The sequence below is a fragment of the Macaca mulatta genome, chromosome 7 (assembly GCF_049350105.2).
Source record: "Macaca mulatta isolate MMU2019108-1 chromosome 7, T2T-MMU8v2.0, whole genome shotgun sequence".
NCBI lineage: Eukaryota > Metazoa > Chordata > Mammalia > Primates > Cercopithecidae > Macaca > Macaca mulatta.
In genome coordinates this window covers 30,728,236-30,748,791 of record NC_133412.1, presented here as the reverse complement: position 1 = coordinate 30,748,791, position 20,556 = coordinate 30,728,236, and the positions used below count along the sequence as shown (strand labels likewise).

Genomic DNA, 20,556 nt, shown 5'->3' with positions numbered 1-20,556 from the left:
TTCCTATTTTGTCAAAGCAGGCTAAAAATAGTGCTTATCTCATGGGGTTGTTTTAAATATTAAATTAGTGCATGAACATTAAGCACCAATGGCAGATAATAGTGGGTTGTCATCCCTAGACCACAAATTTTATAAGAGAAATGTTGATCTATTTTGGATATATCCGAAGCACCTAAAACTATATCCAGCACATAGTCACACTCTCTGTTACTGCAATGGTTGAATAAAGCCTCCTCCCACCATTTCTGACTGGCTTTCCAACCCCTCTATAATTTGACTATGCTCAACCTTTCCCGTCTTCTTTTTCCTCTACAACCAGCTCAGGAATGTAGGTACCAGTCATACAACTGGCTGGATTTTTATTGTTGTTGTTGTTGCAAGTCTTGCATTTTCTTTTTTTTTTTTTTTTTTTTTTTTTTGGCTCCAGCTATTTCTTGTACTTCTAGAAGATTCCTTAGCTCCCCTTCATAAATGCCATCTCTTAACAAAGGTGACTGTGCACCATACACATGCACACACACGCACACACACACACACAGAGAGAGAGAGAGAGAGAGAACTAAGACACACAATCCCAAAGTTTCCTTGAGAGATAGGAAGTAGGATTCTCATGGTTTTCCCATCTCAGACTCTTACAGTCCTCTGCATACCAAAATTGAAACATCTTATAGGGGTGGTTTGGATTCATTGAGTACCTCCTCACAATTTCTCCAAGGAGTAGTACCTGACTGAGAGGGAATAGCGATATCTAGACAGAATTATCACACATTAGAATTCACTCTGCTTCAGTTTGGAGGGAACTTTTCCAATACCATTTGAGATGACCAGATGACCTGCTAGAGTGATGTAAGGTCAGGACTGATTCTCGATGTGGTGGAAGCAATGCTTACAGATGAAGAGAATGCTCTTGAAAACTTCCTTCTTTTCTCCCCACACCCCTGTGTAAATGAACTCTTGACTGCCTATCCCCCCTCTAGAAAATAAGCAGGGCTTTTCCACCCACAAAGTCATTAGATATTATGTCAAGATTTGGTAAGGAAGGGGTAACAGGGCAGAAAATGTGCCTGAGAGCCTCTGATCCCTGAAGCAACTTGGTCTCCTACAGAATTTGGATGGAAAGTCCTTTTTGAGTTTTATGTATTTCCATGTTCTTCTCTCTCCAGTCAGAAGATGCTATCTACCCTCCATCCCTGAGGCAGTCTCTTCCCTATAAAAATAGGTTTGTTTGATCAAATCCTGATTATACTTTCACAAATGAGTTGGAGGGTAAGTGTGGCTGTGTTTGGTTTTCCGGAGAGACTAGAAACTTTTCCCCTGACAGTGTTCCCCAAGGTGAAGGGGAACAATGGCACCATCTCTGAGTTCCTAGAGTCTTTATAGTTCCTCGCAATCATAAATGGATACATCCTGAGAGCACAAGTCCTAGCTGCTGCTGATGCACATGGCTTTTTACCATGGTGAGGGGATTGGAGTGCACTCTCGTAGTATCGGAGACCTGAGGCTGTGGCTGCACAGTCAACCAATTCCCTCTTATCTCTGCCTGTTTTGTTCTTCTATTTCTGCACTAATTATTGCCTTGGCTAAGGATTTGATGAGTATCCTAATTAAGGCATCTGAAATTTTTTCTACCAAAATATTCATGTCAATACTCTGTTAACTTCCAGAGAAGGTGAACATGGTGCATAATTAGAAACACTGCAGCCATGCCAACCTACATCGATCTCATATATTCTAGTGTACAAGGCACATTCACACCTATTACTTCAGATTATATTCATGATAACTAACCCCATGAGGAGAGCTGGGAGATTATAATTAGTCCTTTTACACATAAAGATTCTCAGACAGGTCGGCTAAGTGATTTTGGCTTATAAGTGACAGAATCAAATTCTCTATTAAATAAATGGAGGGAAAGGGCTATTAGGAAGCGAGTGGGAAAAGGTAAATAGGCCCCACTAAGAAAAAGTATGTGATGTGTCAGACAAAAACCAGGATCTCATATGTATCAAGCTTATTTAATTAACGTATGGAATAACCTCTACCTCTGGTCTCTTACAGCCTCTTGATAGCTTGCCTACTCTTCTGTTCTTGCCATAACCAACATGCTGCAGCCAGAGAAATCCCACCTGATCAAATCACATCATATCATATCGTATCGTATCATTTCATATCATATCATATCATATCATATCACATCACATCATTCTCATGTGTAAAACTCTTCAATGGTTTTCCATTGCTCTTAGGACAAAGCCCACAGCTTCTCATGTCTAAACGATGGCTTCCGTGACCCAGTCCCTAATGGTCTGTTTCTGCTTTGTCTTACCTCCCAGTCATCCTAGCTCTCTCCAATCCAGCCATACCTTCGGTTCCTTGGATGCACCATGCCTGCCTGCAGAGCCATTGTCCACTGTATTCCTGCTGCTCGAATGTTCTTCCTTCACCTGGTTTTAAGTACTGTTTCTTCTTTACATCCAAGTTCAAGCAACACTTCCTCAGGTAAGTGTTCTTGATCTCTGATCTTCCTGGCTAGGCCAAATAACACTTTTATTTGCCTAGTCCCATGCCTTTCTTGTTGGAGGGTTTAGTAATTTTATGTTTATTTGTGTGATTAGTTGATAAATGTGTCTTTCCTTATGTCCCAGGAGAGATAGAGATGCCTTGTTTGGCTCACCATTGTGTTCCCAGTACCTACTGCCACACCTGGTGTATAGTTGGCCCTCAATAATTAATATGACTGAACAAATCAGCAAATGGAAACATGAAGGTGATTCTTCAAACTAATTAGTCCTCATTTATATTTAAAGTTCAGTGCAAAGCTATGTCCCTCATGGCAGGTGTCTCACAGATGAAATGGACAGTGAGTAGATACGGCCTATTTCTGTGTTTCTAAGAATGAAATTTCAACACACTGACTGTTAAAGATTACATTGGCTTTTGTTAGCAATTTATGAACCAGGCATCACTCGGCGTATGCAATAGACAGGAGTTCCATCGGGTGTGGCAAAACAGTTGGCTTTTGTGAGGCAGCTTGGTCAGGAGCAAGGAAGCAGCACAGTACAGAAAGCGGGTTAGTTGATCTCAGGTTGCTTCAGGTTACTTTCCTTGTATGGGTGAAAGCAGAGGGGGCTTCTTTGTCATGCCAGCTCAGGTTGACTGGGCTCCTTTTGATTGGGCGCTATGAATCTACTATGTTGTTTTTGGTTTTCGTTTTTGGAAAACTGGCCTATTTGGGGATTTGGCTATCATCTCCTGATTTCTGGGAAGGTCAGATCTTATAAATGAACAATTAAATTTTCAGTTTGGTGATGTGGAACTTTGACACATGTGACTCCATTTTGGGTTGTTCTGTTGGGGCCTACTACAGGAGCTCAGTTCAAGGAATGGCCTTCCTTAAATTTTCTTTAACATATGTTTTGTTGCAAAATGTGTGATCAAGATTTTAGTCTTAAAGAACTACTGAGGAGTTCTTGTGTAAGTGCTTCTTCTTTTCCTTTTCATTGGGAAAGATCTTCCCTGTCTTTTTTTCCTCTCCACTCCTTATCCCACATTATCTTTTTTAAAGGCAGTTCAATGCTAGTGGTGAGTAACTCCCTGGAACGAAGCTTTTGATGGTCAGAAGCCCCGGTTAAGTGCCTGGTGTGTGAGCTACAGTCTCTCATCCTAACCCATCCACGGGCACTGTCCCTTAGAGGGGACAGGATGCAGAGTTCTGTCTACATGAATAGCCACCCTCCTCTTTCACCTCCTCAGCCTTTTGCTAAGAGCCCCACCTTGAGCTTATTTACATCGAGAACAGCTTTTGAAGCAGATATACACCTGCTCCTGCACATCCCCAGGGTGAGCTGTGGGGTTTCTTGATGAAAGGGTTTGTTCATGTTTGTTCATACAGAGCTCAGTGCCTCTGAGTCAGAAAGAAGAATGAATAAAAAGAGCTTTTCTGAAAAACAGCTCTGTGAAAAGGAAAGTACTGGGAGAAGAGAGTTTTAAGGCAAAAGAGGCAAAACAAATAAGAAGTCATCATCAAGAAACCATGTTGAACAGTTTAATTTCCTGAAGGAGAAATGAATGTCTATTTTCCTCTGTAGCAGATTGCTTCAGAGAAAGAAATACAGTTCGGTAGATTAAACTGGCATTTGCACCATGGTCTTTAAGTCACTAATTCTTGCTGGGGGAACAGGGGGCAGGTGGAAGTGAAGACTTGAAATTGGCTAATTTGAGGTCATTGTTGGTTAACACCGATATATTTATGTCAAGAGTCAGGAAAGGATTTAGCCCTTTACTTGATCTGTGGAAGTGCCTGAGGGGCAGTGAAGTTTTGAAGGAAACAAACCAACGGAGGATTTGCGTTTCACTCCATCAGTTTGGACCTGAGAATCTGAGAAGACGCTTGTAGCACTGCCTTCTTTCTTAGCAGATTTTTTTCTCTGAATCATCACAACATGTAAAGCTCTGACACCTAGGATATCCTGAGGGGGAAAGCAAGAGAGAAGGATGTAATTGTGCCAATTCATCTGGCCAGGAGACTGAGGGCACAATGTCCTTTGGGCAGAATAAATTGTTATTTTGGGACCTTGTGTTGATCATTTTGGCAGTAGTATCCTGGAGGGACAAATCCAGAGTTGCAGAAAGATGTTTGGGTGCCTGGGGCAGGGAGCCAATTAGTTATAGGACTCTCCTTTTTCACACCCATATTTATACAGAGTGAATATCCATTAATACTCCAATTTAATAAAGTGATAACTGACTTATATTGTATAGCCTTATTTTAAAAGCTTATGATAGTCTTTATTAATTTGTCATAATAAAAATAAACAAACACATTTTATAACTTGCAATATTTAACACACAGCAGAATGCGGAAATTAAAAAATAAAAGTACATACACCTGTATGTCTTATGATATTTAAGGTTTGGGTCTCTTTACCCCTCAATTTCTCTTCTCATAGTTAATAAAAAATATTTATATATTATCTTTTAAGAGGAAATATTTTCTGTTCTCTTTCTGTAAGAGTATCTGGACCTTATTACCAATTACCCTTGCAGCCTTGAATTGGCAGCAGCCATCTATATCAATGTAGAATTAAATACAGTTCTCAGACTTAAGGGCTAAGAAATTAGCAATAACCTTTATTAAGTGTATATGAAAATTGAAAGTAAAAATTTTGTCAAGCCTGTGTACATACGTATATATGTATATACACATTTTCAACTCTTGAAACAAATAAACAAATGCCCTACCAACAGAATCTACTTTAAAACATTTTCTTGATTGGAAAGTGCTATTCCATTGTTCTAAGCCTCTCAGACCACTCTAGCCACTTTCCAGTTTTGACTAAGACCCGGCCCTCACATGTGGCCCAGAAGGGAAGGACAGGGAAGACAGGAGCATGCAGAGGCCAGGTTAGGACTGAGCAGCAGTCTCTTGGACCATTTAATTCACCAGATAAAGGGAAAATGTGGAAATTGCAGGGTTAGGGTCATTAAATTCACCAGATAAAGGGAAAATGTGGAGATTGGGGTGTTAGGGCTTAGTGGCTCCCTTTTTCAGCTAATACCCTTCTTTTTTCTTCTTTAAGATTGTCACTTATCACTTTGTTTCCCCTCTCCGCCTCTTCCTCCTCATCTTTCTTTTTTTTGACCTCTAATTAATAGAATACAGGATCTGCTATAATGAAGGTAGCTCTGGGGGCTGTTGACTGGGTAAGCCCTATACAGAGGTAAAGTGCCCAGGGGACTGTGGAGGGAGAAAGATAAATGAATTTCTGCCCCTTTAGAATCTGGAGAAGTGCCACCACTGACAACAAAAGAAGAACGGAGTTGACAGCAAGAAGAAGGGAATATTGCTTTGGTGTGTGCTTTAGTACACAGCTTTCATATGTAATCAACTGAAGTAAATAATATTTGTCTCACATTTTCCATTATATAATAGTTTTTTTTTCAATGTTCATTTAGAAAATGTGTGTCCTTCCTTGAGTGGCATAACCTGCCTAATGCAATCTCTTTCATCTGTGTTGATATTGACCTTTCACATGAGATACATTCCTCCTTGTGTGACCCATTCCACGTGTCACTAGAGCATCTCAATAGTTAAATTTTTACATGATGGAGAATGCATCATTGAAAAGCAAACATTTTTGAGATGTTTCTGCATCTGTTTTAAAACGCAGCTTGGATATTATCAGATTCATACGTTTACACAGTGCTGTGTCCCACGCAACTTGTAAATATTTGATAAATGTTACTTTTTAATTCCTGATAACATTATGAAAGTGTTAAGAAATGTTATGGCCGATAACCTCTTTCCGAGCCTAAGACTCACATTTACCATGTAAAGTTATTGATTGACTAGAGCAAAATGATTTTGTTTTCAGGGAAACAAAGTCCCTCAGAGGCCACATTCAAACTTTCCCTTCATTTAATTGTACGTTGTTCAAGGACAGAGATAAGAGATTTTTTTTCCTGCTGTTTCTCAAGCAGGTCAACCTGGGTCTACCAAGACCAAATATTTATGGACATATGTGAGTATGCAGTTCCCTAATGACAAATGTGTGATAATATGTCAGAATGAAAGATTTTTGAGACAGTAATGTTGACTGTCTGCGTTGGGCATTTACTTAAGCTGTGTTGCTGGGAAGCAAGTACCTGGCCTTCAATCAAATAAAGCATTTTCTAATGAATGAGTTCACATTCTGAAATGTAACCTCCAAGATCAGGACATCCAGGTACAAAGGCATCGTCCTGTGCAGAAAGAGTCAGCGATTTTTACGCAAGCTTGAGAATCCTTCACTTCAAGCATATGCTTCACAGTGGAGCAAACTTCACTGGTTTAAGTTTAATGAACAAAGCATCAAAAAATACTCTGAAATTTGATAGGAAAATAGTTTTAAATCTGCATACTATATGATGCTGTTTACACAAAACATAAATTTATTTTATGCTAATAAAATACAAGATGTTGGTTACCCTAAGGGGCAGTGACTAGAAGGGGTGTGATGGAGGGATTTGGAAGGTACACATAATGTTTTGTTTCTTTTTTTTTTTTTTTCTTTTTGGGACGGAGTCTTGCTCTGTCGCCCAGGCTGGAATGCAGTGGCCGGATCTCGGCTCACTGCAAGCTCCGCCTCCCGGGTTTACACCATTCTCCTGCCTCAGCCTCCCGAGTAGCTGGGACTACAGGTGCCCGCCACCTCGCCCGACTAGTTTTTTGTATTTTTTTAGTAGAGACGGGGTTTCACCGTGTTAGCCAGGATGGTCTCGATCTCCTGACCTCGTGATCCGCCCACCTTGGCCTCCAAAAGTGCTGGGATTACAGGCTTGAGCCACCGCGCCCGGCATGTTTTGTTTCTTAATCCATGTACTGATTACATGTGTCTGGTTTGTGAAAATTCCTTAAACTCTATTTTATTTATTTATATATACATATATATTTGAAAACATTTTCACTTTCAATTTTCGTATACATTTAATAAAAGTTGTGCACACACATTTCACAAGTCTGCATATATTCTTGTTTAGTCTTACTTTACTTTTTAAAAAGATGCATTCTCTTTCTTTCAAGTTCAAAGGCATCTTTTGAGAAAATACTTTGTATTTTCCTTGAACTTGGCATGTACACACCTACATATATTTCTTCAAGGAATCTCTAGCATATCCAACTTAGGTTTTGAGTCATTGTTCTTATAAGTGAAAACTTGTTCTCATGGCAGCACCAGGCTCTGAGCTCCCTGAGGCAGGAGTCATGTCATGTTTATGCCCTAGGAAGCTGGCCTATGGTAGGTAATCAATAATTATTGAATAAGATGCAAAAGATCAGGTAGTACAGGAGTCCTGATAGTCCCCAACTCTGACCCCCGAGTCCCTTCAGTTTCTTTCTACTTGACAGTTTGTAACACTGGGCATAAAAGGGAGACAGAGAGAACAAACCACTTCTGCTGTGACCAGGTTACATGATCTGCAGGAATCCAGCCTCCGATCAGGAACCATTGCACAAGGGCTAGCAAGTAGTCAAGGACAAAAACCAGGTGACTTCATCAGTTAAGTAAACAGCGGCTAGCACAATGGTTGTGCTAAACAGGACAAGCTCAAAGTGCAGTGTCATGGCCAAATGTCTGCTTTCAATGGAATGGACATAGGTGCCTCTTAGAGACCTGCCTTGCAGGAATGATTACAATATTTATCAAGTAAATGACAGCTTATGTACTTTGTCATGTGCTTTTTTTTTCAATCTTACAATAACTCTGTGGTAGAGGTAATGTTATTCTCTTTTCATAGATAAGGAGACTGAACCAAGCAGTTAAGCAATTTACTCTTGGTTACAAAGTTAAGTGACAGAATTGCAGCTCAAACCTAGGTCTGTATGGCTGACTCCAAATCCCATGAACTCATGGCGTGACATATTTTAAAAGAGAAAAAAAATCTGTGAAATGTCAGGATTATTCTGATTAAATTCAGGACTCAAAAAAAAAAAAAAGGTGGGGGATACTGGCATCTTCTACGTTATTATTTTCTGGATGATAATAATACAACTGAACAGAAGATCTGTAAGGTTAAGTAACTTGCCTAGGGCTGCTCAGCTAATAAGTGGAACCAGCAGGATTGGGAACTAAAGTCTCTTCGACTCCATAACCTATGCACTTCTCACTCTACTGAGGATCCTGAATAGCTTTCTTCTCTAGAGTCAACACTCATCAGTGGGCAGCGGCTGCCTGGAGTTCTGTGCTGAAATAGATCAGGAGCCACTGCAGAGCTCCATGGGAAAGAAGCCTGGGATAAATTAGCCATGCTGCTTGTTCGCCATCCCTGTGCTAGACTGCTCCCAAAACCCACTGCCCTTTGACCCCTGGGGATGCATCAGTACTTAATTATCACAAGCCTTGTTATGCTTCTCAATATGCAAGGCACACACATGAATACCACATTCTACTAAGCCTTCTTTATATTTGCATGCTCTAAAGACACCATATCTATTCTATTAGCAAGCAGCAGGTTTGGACGTTGGTAATATTTCTACTTAGGCTCTAATTCCAAGTAAGGAGACATCTAAATGGCTAAAGCAGACATGGACTACAATTATTCTTAGCATAATTTCACTTCACTTAAAACCACTTATTAAATGGCTCACTATTTTGTGAAAGTGGGAGTATACCAGGACAGAAAAAAGGGAACTAGATTGAAATTAGAATTATCAGGCCCACGTTCCAACTTGACCCCCCCACCAGTTCTACACCTCTGGGCTAATCACTCAAAGGCATGGGTTTTGGGGTCAGACCTTAATTTGATTTCTGGCCCTGACATTTACAAGTGCTGCAATTACCTTATGCAATTTTCTGTATTTCCTAAAACTTCAGTTTTCTCATATTTAATGTGTGAATAATAATGACTTCCTCATTGGGTTGTTATGAAATTTATGGAGATGTTGCATGCTACCTGCTGAGCATGGTTCTGATAACATTGAGGTCCCTAGTAAATGCAGCTGTCATCATTATTCCTTGTCATTACATTTCCTCATCTATAAAAGTTGGTTACAATGCAAACCTCCTGATCCTTCATAAAGTTCACTGACAAGTTCAGGCTTTACAACAACATAAAATTTCTTTTATTGTGTATCTCACCTCAAGGTGTATCCCATCTGTTAAGAAATGGAACCCCCCCAAAAAAAGAAAAAGTAAGAGATAACGCGTAATAAACATTTATAAAACAAATGAGGAGTAATACATGGATATGGGGAAAATGGAATAAATCAAATAATTAGGACTGAAAAGTTTAGTTAAAATGTGGATTTTGGAGGAAGAAAAAGGCATGCCTTGCCACAGAGCACATAAAATAGGGTCATAGACTCATGGATTGGAAATTCTGCTCAGGTTTAGAAGAATTGATATTCAGTTCTAACTCTGATGCTCCCTAACTTTTTAATTTTTCTCAAGATTTTTAGAATTTCTCATTCTGTAAAATGGGAAGAATAATAACATTGGCCTTTCTAAGGGCTGAGAGGATACAATTAGATCATACATACAAATAATTTTTTTTTGCGTTTTGTTTATGGTATAAAGGCCAAAGCTAGAACAGGGCAAGTGAGCCACATATGGTATAGCATTTAAGGAGACACACAATGAAGGGCTCTGGAGTATGCCTCTTTTGACTTGCACCCTTGTGTTCTCACTTGCCTTAACCTCATCCTGGACCTGGGACGAAAAGACAGCAAACAGGTCTCTCCACTGGAGTAACAATGTTCATATAAATAAAGAGACATGAGAACATGTGACAAATCCAACTAATAATGGATCATAAAGCACAAGGCAATGAGTCTGGGGCCAATGAGACAGTGGAGCTACTGCAGGTTTTGGAGAAGGGGTGTGGCATGTGTTTTCATAGTTTGATCATAGAATGCAGCGGTTCAACTGGATTCTGGAACATAGGCCAGTTGGATCTATGGAAGAGGTCAGTATTGTTCTATTTTATTATGGATTTGGGAGGAAAATAAAATTACATATATAATTGTATGACAAATACTAAAATTATAAATTATGAATTAATTAAATTAATAAAGAATTGATAATGCATGCCCTCTTACTGTGATTTATAGATGGTTGTGGTGGAGATTGCCAGGTGTCTCATGCCAGCCAAAGAAACATTTGCTATCTGCCATCTGTACAAATTGACTACTAAAAAAGGAAGCAGCATTTGGAATAAGCTGGTACTTTCAGCACAGTAACTCTTGAAACACGGAACTTCTTGGATGTACATTTTGAGGAAAGTTGATCTGGAGCCTATGGAGTGTCATTGGAGCTGGGTGTTCACAAAGCTAATGGAAAACATATTAATTTTGTTCTATGGAGGGTTGGAAAAGAGCTTCTAGGGTCACAAACCTAGGAATTCATTTTGGACTGTAATGGAAAAGTTTTATCCGTTACATCTAAACTTATCATTTAATAATGGCTGCCAGGAACACTGTCAAATGAAGGATTCTGAGCCCTCAGCCAGGCTCCGCAGGTAAGGGCCACCATTGATTAGCAATGTCTGTTACAAGAGCGGCAGAAATGAGAGGTGGGACGTGTGTCTGATCTGGTTCAATTATTTGATTTTCCTGTTGTTAAAGCCAAGGCTCTAGGAGGGGAAAAGTTACTCAGAGCAACACAGATCAATTAATAAGTGAAGAATCAAACTCAAGTTCTCCAACCCACTGTAATTTGTTCACAATCCACTTCTCAATAAACCACAGCACATTTTTATCTATGGCATTTATTAAGGAATATTTTCCCCTTCTTTCAAAAGCCACATTCTAACTAAACTTTTTGCTTCTAATTATTTCTTTTAGTCCAAAATTTTTTACATTCCTGTGTATCACTCATTTGTTTTACAAATATCTATTGTGTGTCATCTCTTACTCGTTACTCATTTTAAAATTTTGTATCTGAGATTATCTTTGCTTCACATTTTAGTCCACAGTGGAAGATTCTGATGACAGAGTAATGCTTTTATTCAAGATACTTTATTCTAGCTGAAACCACATCTTTTCTGTGCTAGTCTATCAGAAATGCAGCATAATGGGAGTCTTTGCTGAATATGAAGCAGATTCCTAGAAAACAAGTGGGCATTGATTTATTTTTATTGATGTGCTTTTACTAACTGATAGGAAGTGTTCTTTGAACACCTCTCTTCCTACCATTCCACTCCAATAAGCCACTGAGTTTGATCATTTCCAACACATGGTCCATGCCGCTGTCTAGAGGGTTGAGAGCCTCTCCAGCCACAGTGCTAAGTGGGCCAACAGCCACCCAGGTCTCCTCAATTCAGATGTGGCCTTTTCCTGATGTGGGACTTACATCCTGACCTGATATAACCTTTCAGTTTGGGACTATGAGCTGGGATATGGATACCTTGGACAACTATTGGTCTTCAAAAAAAGAGAAAACTAACTAGGAGTAAACCTTCAGATGAACTATGCATATATCCAGTGTACAAGAGAAAGTAGGTTTTTGAGGTGGGAAAGAAAGGTTATAAAATAAAGGGCGAAAAATCAACTCTTTTTTTCTCTTTGAGTCCAGATGTTTTTGATGTCATTGAGCATCAGGCATTGTCTAGAGTCTCCAAATTTTATGTCACGTTCTCTGTGGAAATTGCAGCACACAGGCACACGATGTTTTGAAGGTGAGTGGGAAAAGGTGCTGGGACATCGCTGTTGGGAGCAGAGTACCTCCTTTGGGCTAGAAAGAGCCCACTGGGCCTTTTTAGTCTCAATTTACCATGTAAATATTGGAGAACTGTGATGTTAAGTTCTAATAAAACTCTGGGAAAAAGTTGTACAACTTCTTTTTGAATGATGTTCTCACACACCAAAAAGGGCTTCTTAGGGCTTATTTCTGCCTACTTTTTGTTTGTTTCTTTTGTTTGTTCGTTTCTAAATCAATACAGCATCCAATTCTCTACCAATTAGAATAAAAGAAAAAAAACATACTTCACTCGTAATACTGCTGTCCTAACACAACCATAACATTCTGGTGTGTTTGTTTTTGGTGTATTTTGCTGAGGATGCATTTTTCCATAGCTATAACTTTATTATTATTATTTTACTTAAATCCACAAAGTGTTTGTCTATATCTTTGGTGTTATTTCTCTTTTCTAAAACGATTGTCTTTAGTAGCTTCATAATATGTATATGCCACAGTTTATCTTTTTAAATTAATTATTGCTAGAGAGTAGGTTCTTTCCAATTCTTAATAATACTTCTATGAACATCTTTGTGCATGCCACATTTATCATATCTGTGAGAGTCCTTAGCTTAGGTTTCTTTGGTCCCTAGCTTGAATTTCTTTTTTCTACTGCTCGTTCTCATTTGTATTCCGAAACAAGCAGCATTCTTTTGCAAATGGTTGAATTATTGAAAATATTTGATATTTTGCCAAGATTCTGTCTGCTGTTTCCTCAGTAATGACCTTGGCCTAAATGAATGCCATTTTGGTTTCCCACATTTACATGTGGGGGCCAACTTTCCTACAAAGAGAAAGACAGTACTTAGATCTTCTTTGAAGGGCTCCAATGACACTGTAGGTACACCACTGTGCTGTTGGCCCCAGCAGGGACATGACTGAGAGGCCTGCCTGAAATAAAAATGGCACTTTTATGGCTATGGATGTGTTTGTCCAAAAAACATTTAATCACTGTGAAGGTTTTTTTTCCCTTGTCTGTAGTAAGCAGCATTTTGTAACTGTAGAGTTCTGCTAATGCACACTTCTGCCGGGAAGCTTCCCAGGGTGGGGCACAAAAGATGCTAAGTGGCAGGGGGGAGACGGGGAGAAAGCCATTAACACTCCAGCAGCGAGGTCAGATCTGATGTTTCCTTTTGTTTGCAGGATCCAAATTAAGAAGCTGCTTCTGTACTTTCCCTGTTGCCTCCCACCTAAACACACTCTAGGGTCATCTCAGTCTGGTCACATCTTTTGACAATTAGCCACCCATTAACAGGGTGATTGAAAAGGAGCCAGAGTGGTTTACACATAAAGTGCTTACTCTTTTCCAGGAAGAATGCATATCTCTACAGTTTCATTAATGCTTTGGCCGATTAGTCCCCACAAGAAAATAAAATACTTACACTCTAGAAAGCACGAGCAAAGGGAAGAAAGTGAGGTGGAAGGAGGAAAATTAAAGAGCGAAAATAACCCTTAGAGATCTTTCTTTTCTTTTCTTCTTTTTGCAAACATGCTTTAAAGGGGGGGTGGGGATGAGGGGGTGTTATCTTCCTTCTATCTTTTTCTACCTTTAAAGCCAGTATTACCAGCCATTTTACTTGTACTTTACTATTATTATCTGGGTGATGGCTGTGACATGTTGATCATATATGGCAGTGAGAAAATTGATTTCCCTCAACAGAAATGCTTCCAATTTTCCCAGGGCCATAATTTTATGTCCACAACAAAATAAAAGGGTCATTTTCCTTAAGATGAGGGGAATTGAAATCTTTGATAAAAGCTATGGTAAATGCTGTACTTTTGAATTGTGGAAACGGCAGTTTTCACAAACATCTGGCCTGTCTGATTTGGGGGTGTGGGTTGGGGGCAGAGGAGAGAGGTTTGAAGGCAAAGAATTGTTGTTATTTTTCTTTAAAGAGTTGAATTTGCTTTAAGAAAGCTCTGTAAGTCCGCAGCTTCACTCTCAGTGTTCATATTCCCATTAAAGGGAAGCTATAGGCTGCTGCTTTGGCTTACCTGCCAACAACAAGAGCACTAAAAAAAAGCCACAGTCACATGGACTGAGCCTTCTCAAAGAATGAACACCTGTGCAGGCCTTCAGTACATAGTGAGCCTGCCACAGAATGCATTGATAACCTCACAGATGTTGCTTTGCAAGCCAAAGACATTTCATACCAAAGAAGGAGGTAGGAGGATTGAGGCAAGGGACAAACAGACTTTGTATGAGTACAAGAAGAATAAAAACAGAGGCTGTCTTCTGAGGCCTAATTGCTGCTTTGTTTGGTTAGCAGGCTTTACCCAATCTGATGGAAACTGATTTCCAAATAGCTGATGAAGCAACGTTTACCAACAAATATTTAGAATTAGAGACCTTTGCTTCACCCTGAATCCACACGCAAGGTTAAACCCAGTTTTCTAGCCAAATAGCCGAGTGTTTTATTCAACATCTGATTCACCAGTGGAAATATTTTTATATCATGACTGCAGTTGCAGTTACGGATGCATGAGAGAAGATAAAACGATTTCTTGCTTTTAAATAGTAATTTTCCCTGAGCTAAAAGTAATCTGCGATCTTATACATTTTTCATGTAGTCTAAAATAAACAAATGCAACTTTTGTAATCAGAAAAAGTAATTTTATTAGGATTATTTATGAATATGAATAATGAATATTCGTTTGTTAGAAAAGAAAAGTTACAATCCATTAGAAATTTGGAAGTACATTCCCCTGGGAAAAATTTAACTCAATGAGTACTGAAATTACAAGAAAAAACACAGCAATCTAAGGAAAATAGTCTGGATGCTTCTTGCTTTTTTTTTCTTCTTGAATATTCTCCTTCTAACTCTACCAAAGTAAAATCTGAAATTACTAGTATTTACACACTGCAGCAGTTGTTTTTTGTATTTTCATGCTTCCACTGATCTTCATGAGTTCTTGTTGATAAAGTACTCGAAAACGAAATGTAAGCAAAGAGGTTATATGTCTTATTTTCAAAAGTACAGGTTAAAACAGGAGTCAGTAAACTGTGGGCAATGGGCCAAATCCAGCTGCCACCTGTTTCACTATGACCCTGCCAGTGAAAAATGTTTTTTACATTTTTAAATCACAGAGAAAAAAATCAAAAGAATAATACTGTTTTGTGACATGTAAAAATTATATGAAAATCAAATTGCAGTGCAGTCCATAGCAAAAATTGATTGGAATACGGTTGCACACATTCATTTACATATTGCCTATGGCTGCTTTGATACAACAATGGCAGATTTGAGTAGCTGCAACAGGCCATATGACCCACAAAGCCTAAAGTATTTACTATCTGGTCATTAACTTACCTTCTCCTTTACCTACAGAAATAGCTTATTAGATGATTATGCCACATCACTTTGTGTGGATGAGTCATCACATAAACACACCAATACATTTCACTTTCTATATAGGCATGAACTTTACCTTCTGACATGAATAAAGTTTATTGGTAGGTGTAACGTCATCAAAAAATATCTTGCCTTTCCAACTCACAATTTGGATGAAGTTGAAATGTAGCTTTTATATCTGTGGTACAAATAATGTTTCAATGTCACTGAAGAGTCAGTCTTGAAAAGTGAGGCATTTTCAAGGAGACCCTTCAAATAATAGAAATTTTTAAAGCACTTAGAAAAATGTCTGTGCCCAGAAGAAATCTAAGTGCTCACATTTTGCCAGCTCAGAGCATTTATGATGCAGTGCAGGTAATAGGGGAAGAAAACTCACTTTGTTTCTTGGGAGCTGTGCTCTTTGAATGTCCAGTTCTTTTCAGTGCAGTTTAGATGACAGCAATTATAAATGGCTTTGGCCTAGCAAGGGTGAGTGACAAGCCGTAAGTGACTGATGCTCATTTGAATCCATTGCCCCGCCTCTTCAATGTGAAAAGGTCCCTGCATTTAGAATAGTAACGATGAATTAGAGTAACTTGCCTGCCTCATTAACATGTGGTCTGATCTAGGTAAATCAATTTGGAGGATGTCAGCGTATCTAATCCTTCCCAAGGGTGAATTGTGGCTTTTTCCAATTTGTTGACCTTACAGCTACACCCAAAAGAGTTTCCTTATTTCATCTCCAGCCTATGTTGGATACTGAGTGTGCCTAGGCTGAACCTGGAACGTGACTGAATCCCTTTGCAATTTATTCTGGCAAACACAGTGGATTAGTGCATGTTGGAATATCAAGGAAGATGTGGGTTTTTGTTCAGGAAATTCCCCACGCCACACTGAGAACACCCATCCTTAGAGTAACAGTGCTGCTCTTCGCTGTTATAGAATCAGCCTCCTTGTGTGAATTGCACTTCTTAAGGGTCAGCATCTGAGAAATTGCAGAGCGTGGCTATGTCTTCAGGACAGAAAGATTTGCAACTAAACTGTAATTTGGGGGGTCAAATGGATTTTTCAGGATTGCTGCAATGTCCTGAATTTGGTTCAGTGAGTATGTGATTTGCATGGGCGACCACATCTCAAAATCATTCAGAGTATCATGCACATCTATTCAGCTTCAGCTTCCACTTGAGGATGAATATATAATGCCTTCAATAATCAGTAGAAGGTGGTGCTCTTGAAACTCCTACTCCCTTGGCTGCTCTGTGTTTTGAGTGGTGAAGGAAAAGGGATAGCATATGGCAGGTATGCCAGGTGAAGCTTACTGGGGAAGCAGCAGCCAGTCATTAAGGATATGTCGATAGGAACTTAGTTACAAACTCTTGAAGGATTTTAAGCAGAGAAGCAACACAATCACCATGTCTTTCCAATGATCAACCTAAACCTGATAAGAATTGGGTTTGGTGGGTATGAGAGGACTCACTAGAGAAAGAACAATTAGAGATCATCAGTAATCCAGAGGAAAGATCATTTAATCTGGGAATGGTGGGACTGGAGAGAAATGGACAGATTTTACAGATAGTTAGAAGGTAAACTCAAGAACACATAGCAATTGTTTGGGTGATAAATTGAGAGGCAGAGGTAAGGGTTAAAGACAGTGTCCAGGTCTCTGCCTTGGGCACATTTTTGGATGGTACTGTCATTTACTGAGCTAGGCATCAGGAGAGGAAGAACAGGTGTTTCCTTTGGGATGGGATGTGGTGAAGTTAGAGAATGCAATCTGGTTATTTTTGTCTTTAACTTTTTTGTCTTTAATGTTTTAACCCAATCATTTCTAGAATATTTGAATGTAGGATTTTTCAGAGGTAGAGAAATTCTAAGTGATAAAATAGCCCTGAGTGTGCCCTTGGGAATTAATGGCTGGAGTGGAGAGGAGGCAAAGGCTACTGCAGTGTAAGAGATCAAGAAATGCAATGACTAGGACAAAACATTCTTAAGAATTCTCAAATCTCCCAAAATGACAGCAGAGCTTGGCACAGTGATCCAGTTAAGTGATCCAGGTTTAAAATCCTCAATAAATAAGAGGGGAGTTACCATGAGGCTATGAGAGTGACAAGAAATCAAGAGTGATATGGCCAAATATCATGAGTGGTCTATAAGGAGCCACAAGGGGAGAAGTGTGATGTTTTGGAAGCAGTACATTTTTGTGAGGCAGATACTTGGGATGTAAGAAAAATAAAGGCATCTTCTTGAGGGACTTTCAAGGATATTCAAGGTGTTCTCAGGAACGAGCATATTACAGCTAAAGCCAGCACTTAGGAGAAGCATTTGGTGGAGAGTTTGAGAACACAGGGGAGTTTGTGTGCAACTTAAGAGAAAGCCTAGAACACTCAGTGGGAAGTTTTGGAGAGAAGAGGATCAGTAGGAGTTTAGGGCAACAGAGGGAGCACAGAGCAGCCCAGCAGTGAGAGTCTAGGGGGAGACTGATGAACAGAAAGTGAATTTTAGGTAATAAGGGGTGAGAAATGGTTGATTTAGGGGATTTTCTGATTCATATAGCTGCTGTAACAAATCACCACAAACTTACAGGCTTAAAACAACACAAATTTATTATCTTACAGTTCTAGAGGTTAGAAGTCCAAAACCTGGACTTAGGAGGCTAACATCAATGTGCCGAGAGGACTACATCTTCCTCCTGGAAGCTCTAGGGGACAGTCAGCTTCATGCCTTTTCCAGATTCTACAGGCTGCCCTCATTTTGGGATTTGTAGCCCCCTTCTGGCAATGGATCCCTCCAAATTCCGCTTCCATCATCACACCTCCTTCTCTGACCTTCTTGCCTCCCACTTTCCTTTATAAAGACACCTGTGCTTACTACATTGGCCCCACCTGGTTAATCTGGGACATTCTCCCATCTCAACACCTTTAACTTACATCTGTGAAGTTCTTTTGCCATGTAACCTAGCACATTCACAGGCTATGGGATGAGGATATGAATATCTTTTGGGGGTCATTAGTCTGCCTACCACAGGGGCCACAAAATGTCCTAGTAGAGGAGAGAGTAGAGCTGGAAGTGGCAGCAGAATTGACCACATCCTGGAATAATTGTGCTTCCAGCAGAGTTCTGATGCAGATTGGATGAAAGCGTCATGTAGATTTTAGATTCTCACTACCAATCAGTTAACAACAATGGCCTTCAGAAGTTATCAGGAGGGAACTGAGACAATGAAGATTCAAGCTGCTAGTAGCCACTGGGAGGTCACATCAGTCTCCTTAGAAAAGAGTAAAAATGGGCCGGGCGCGGTGGCTCACGCCCGTAATCCCAGCACTTTGGGAGGCCGAGGCGGGTGGATCACAAGGTCAGGAGATCGAGACCACGGTGAAACCCCGTCTCTACTAAAAATACAAAAAATTAGCTGGGCGCGGTTGTGGGCGCCTGTAGTCCCAGCTACTCGGGAGGCTGAGGCAGGAGAATGGCATGAACCCAGGAGGCGGAGCTTGCAGTGAGCCGAGATCGCGCCACCGCACTCCAGCCTGGGCGACAGAGCGAGACTCCGTCTCAAAAGAAAAAAAAAAAAAAAGTAAAAATGGGATTCATTCGTCTCATTTATTGATTCTTTTAACAAATCTTTATGTAGTCTATAGCTACGGTGGCCTTGAGAACAAAAATAAGAGCAGTTAAAACACTTTGGCTAGTTGGGGAAAGGATAAGGCAGGAACAAAGAATGGAGTCAGAAGTTATCTGGAGCCTGCTTAGGCTAATGGCAGTGTATCTTTGAATCATCCCTTACCTCTTGCCAGCCATTAAATCCCATATTTATTCCTTGAGAAGTTCTTGCAAGTACATTACTTTCTCGTTGTTTCGCCTGCTACCACATTAGTCCACATCCATCTACACTTTACACCTTAAAAAAACAAACAAACAAACAAACAAAACCAGAAAAATGTATTTTGGAGAAAATGATGGATTAGATTTAGTATATGCTGACCTTTTAAAAAGGCAGAATAAAGGATACAGGACTGAGCTGGTGAGGTAGATTCGAAAGTCATCCTTATAATTATAGTATTGAAACCCATGACAGGCTAAATACCCGTATAGTGAGATTTTGGAGAAATAAGAGCTGATAGTCAAGGACTGAGGACCTAGAAGAAGAAAAAGAATCGAGGAAATCGAGGAGAACAGGAGAGAGAAGCATGGGGGAATCAATTATTTATTGGGGAAAGTTTCATCAAAAGATTCAAATGAATGGTCTTCAGGGTTAAGAGCTACAAAGAGAGGAGACAGAGACTAAAGGCTAAATGACTGGATTCAGCCAGAAGGAGGTCATTAGAAACCTTGAAGAAAATTGCTATGGCATATAATTAAGCATCATAGGCAATACAAAACTTTAGTTTTCTTGAAGATGGTGGTATTAGTTTCCCATAGTCCACACTCTTAAAGCTGTTCGTATGATATGGCAAGTTGTTGGAAGCCATGGACCTTCCAGTCTAGGTGAGCTACAAGAAGAATTTTCGACCTGTCTTCCCATTAGTCAAAAAGCCTAATGGCTTGCAGAGGAGATAAATTTTAAATGTAAGAAAGAAGAAAACAAATGGAAGCATCTAGACCTAGGTTTTGGTTTTAAGTTGAGAGAGGAAATGTAGAAGGATATTTTGGCCTTCGGTTTGTTGTGCAAACGAGCAGCAATGCTGATTCCAGTATAATATTTAGCCTTTTAGGAAGTAACTCATGATAGCATCCTTAGTGCTGTGCTAGGAGGTTCAGGAGGACAAGTGTCATAATGGTGAGACTCAGAAACCTGGTTTTGCTCTGCTCAATTTGACACTTGGATCAAGAAATTTTACCTATAATCTGATATCTCCGGGTGAGAATGCGTTAAGTTCCTGATTTCATTTGATGTTTCCCCCAATTTTTGCTCGTTAAAGAAGATGAGCATGAAGGAGATATTAAGGACACTTTCTGAATCAAAAGCCCCGTCACTGTCTTTGGCATCAGTGAGCAGGGCGGATATGAAGCCTGTA

General features: G+C 39.7%; 1 long non-coding RNA gene across 1 annotated transcript in view; it reads left to right on the top strand.

Annotated features, from left to right (window-relative positions):
- Positions 1–12,299, top strand: part of LOC114679408 (uncharacterized) — a 62,660-nt gene extending 50,361 nt beyond the window's left edge. Inside the window, exons 4-5 of the long non-coding RNA XR_013395330.1 lie at positions 2,334–2,499; positions 10,586–12,299. This is a non-coding gene — a long non-coding RNA (uncharacterized LOC114679408). The remainder of the gene's footprint in view (positions 1–2,333; positions 2,500–10,585) is intronic.
- Positions 12,300–20,556: the final 8,257 nt, after the last annotated feature.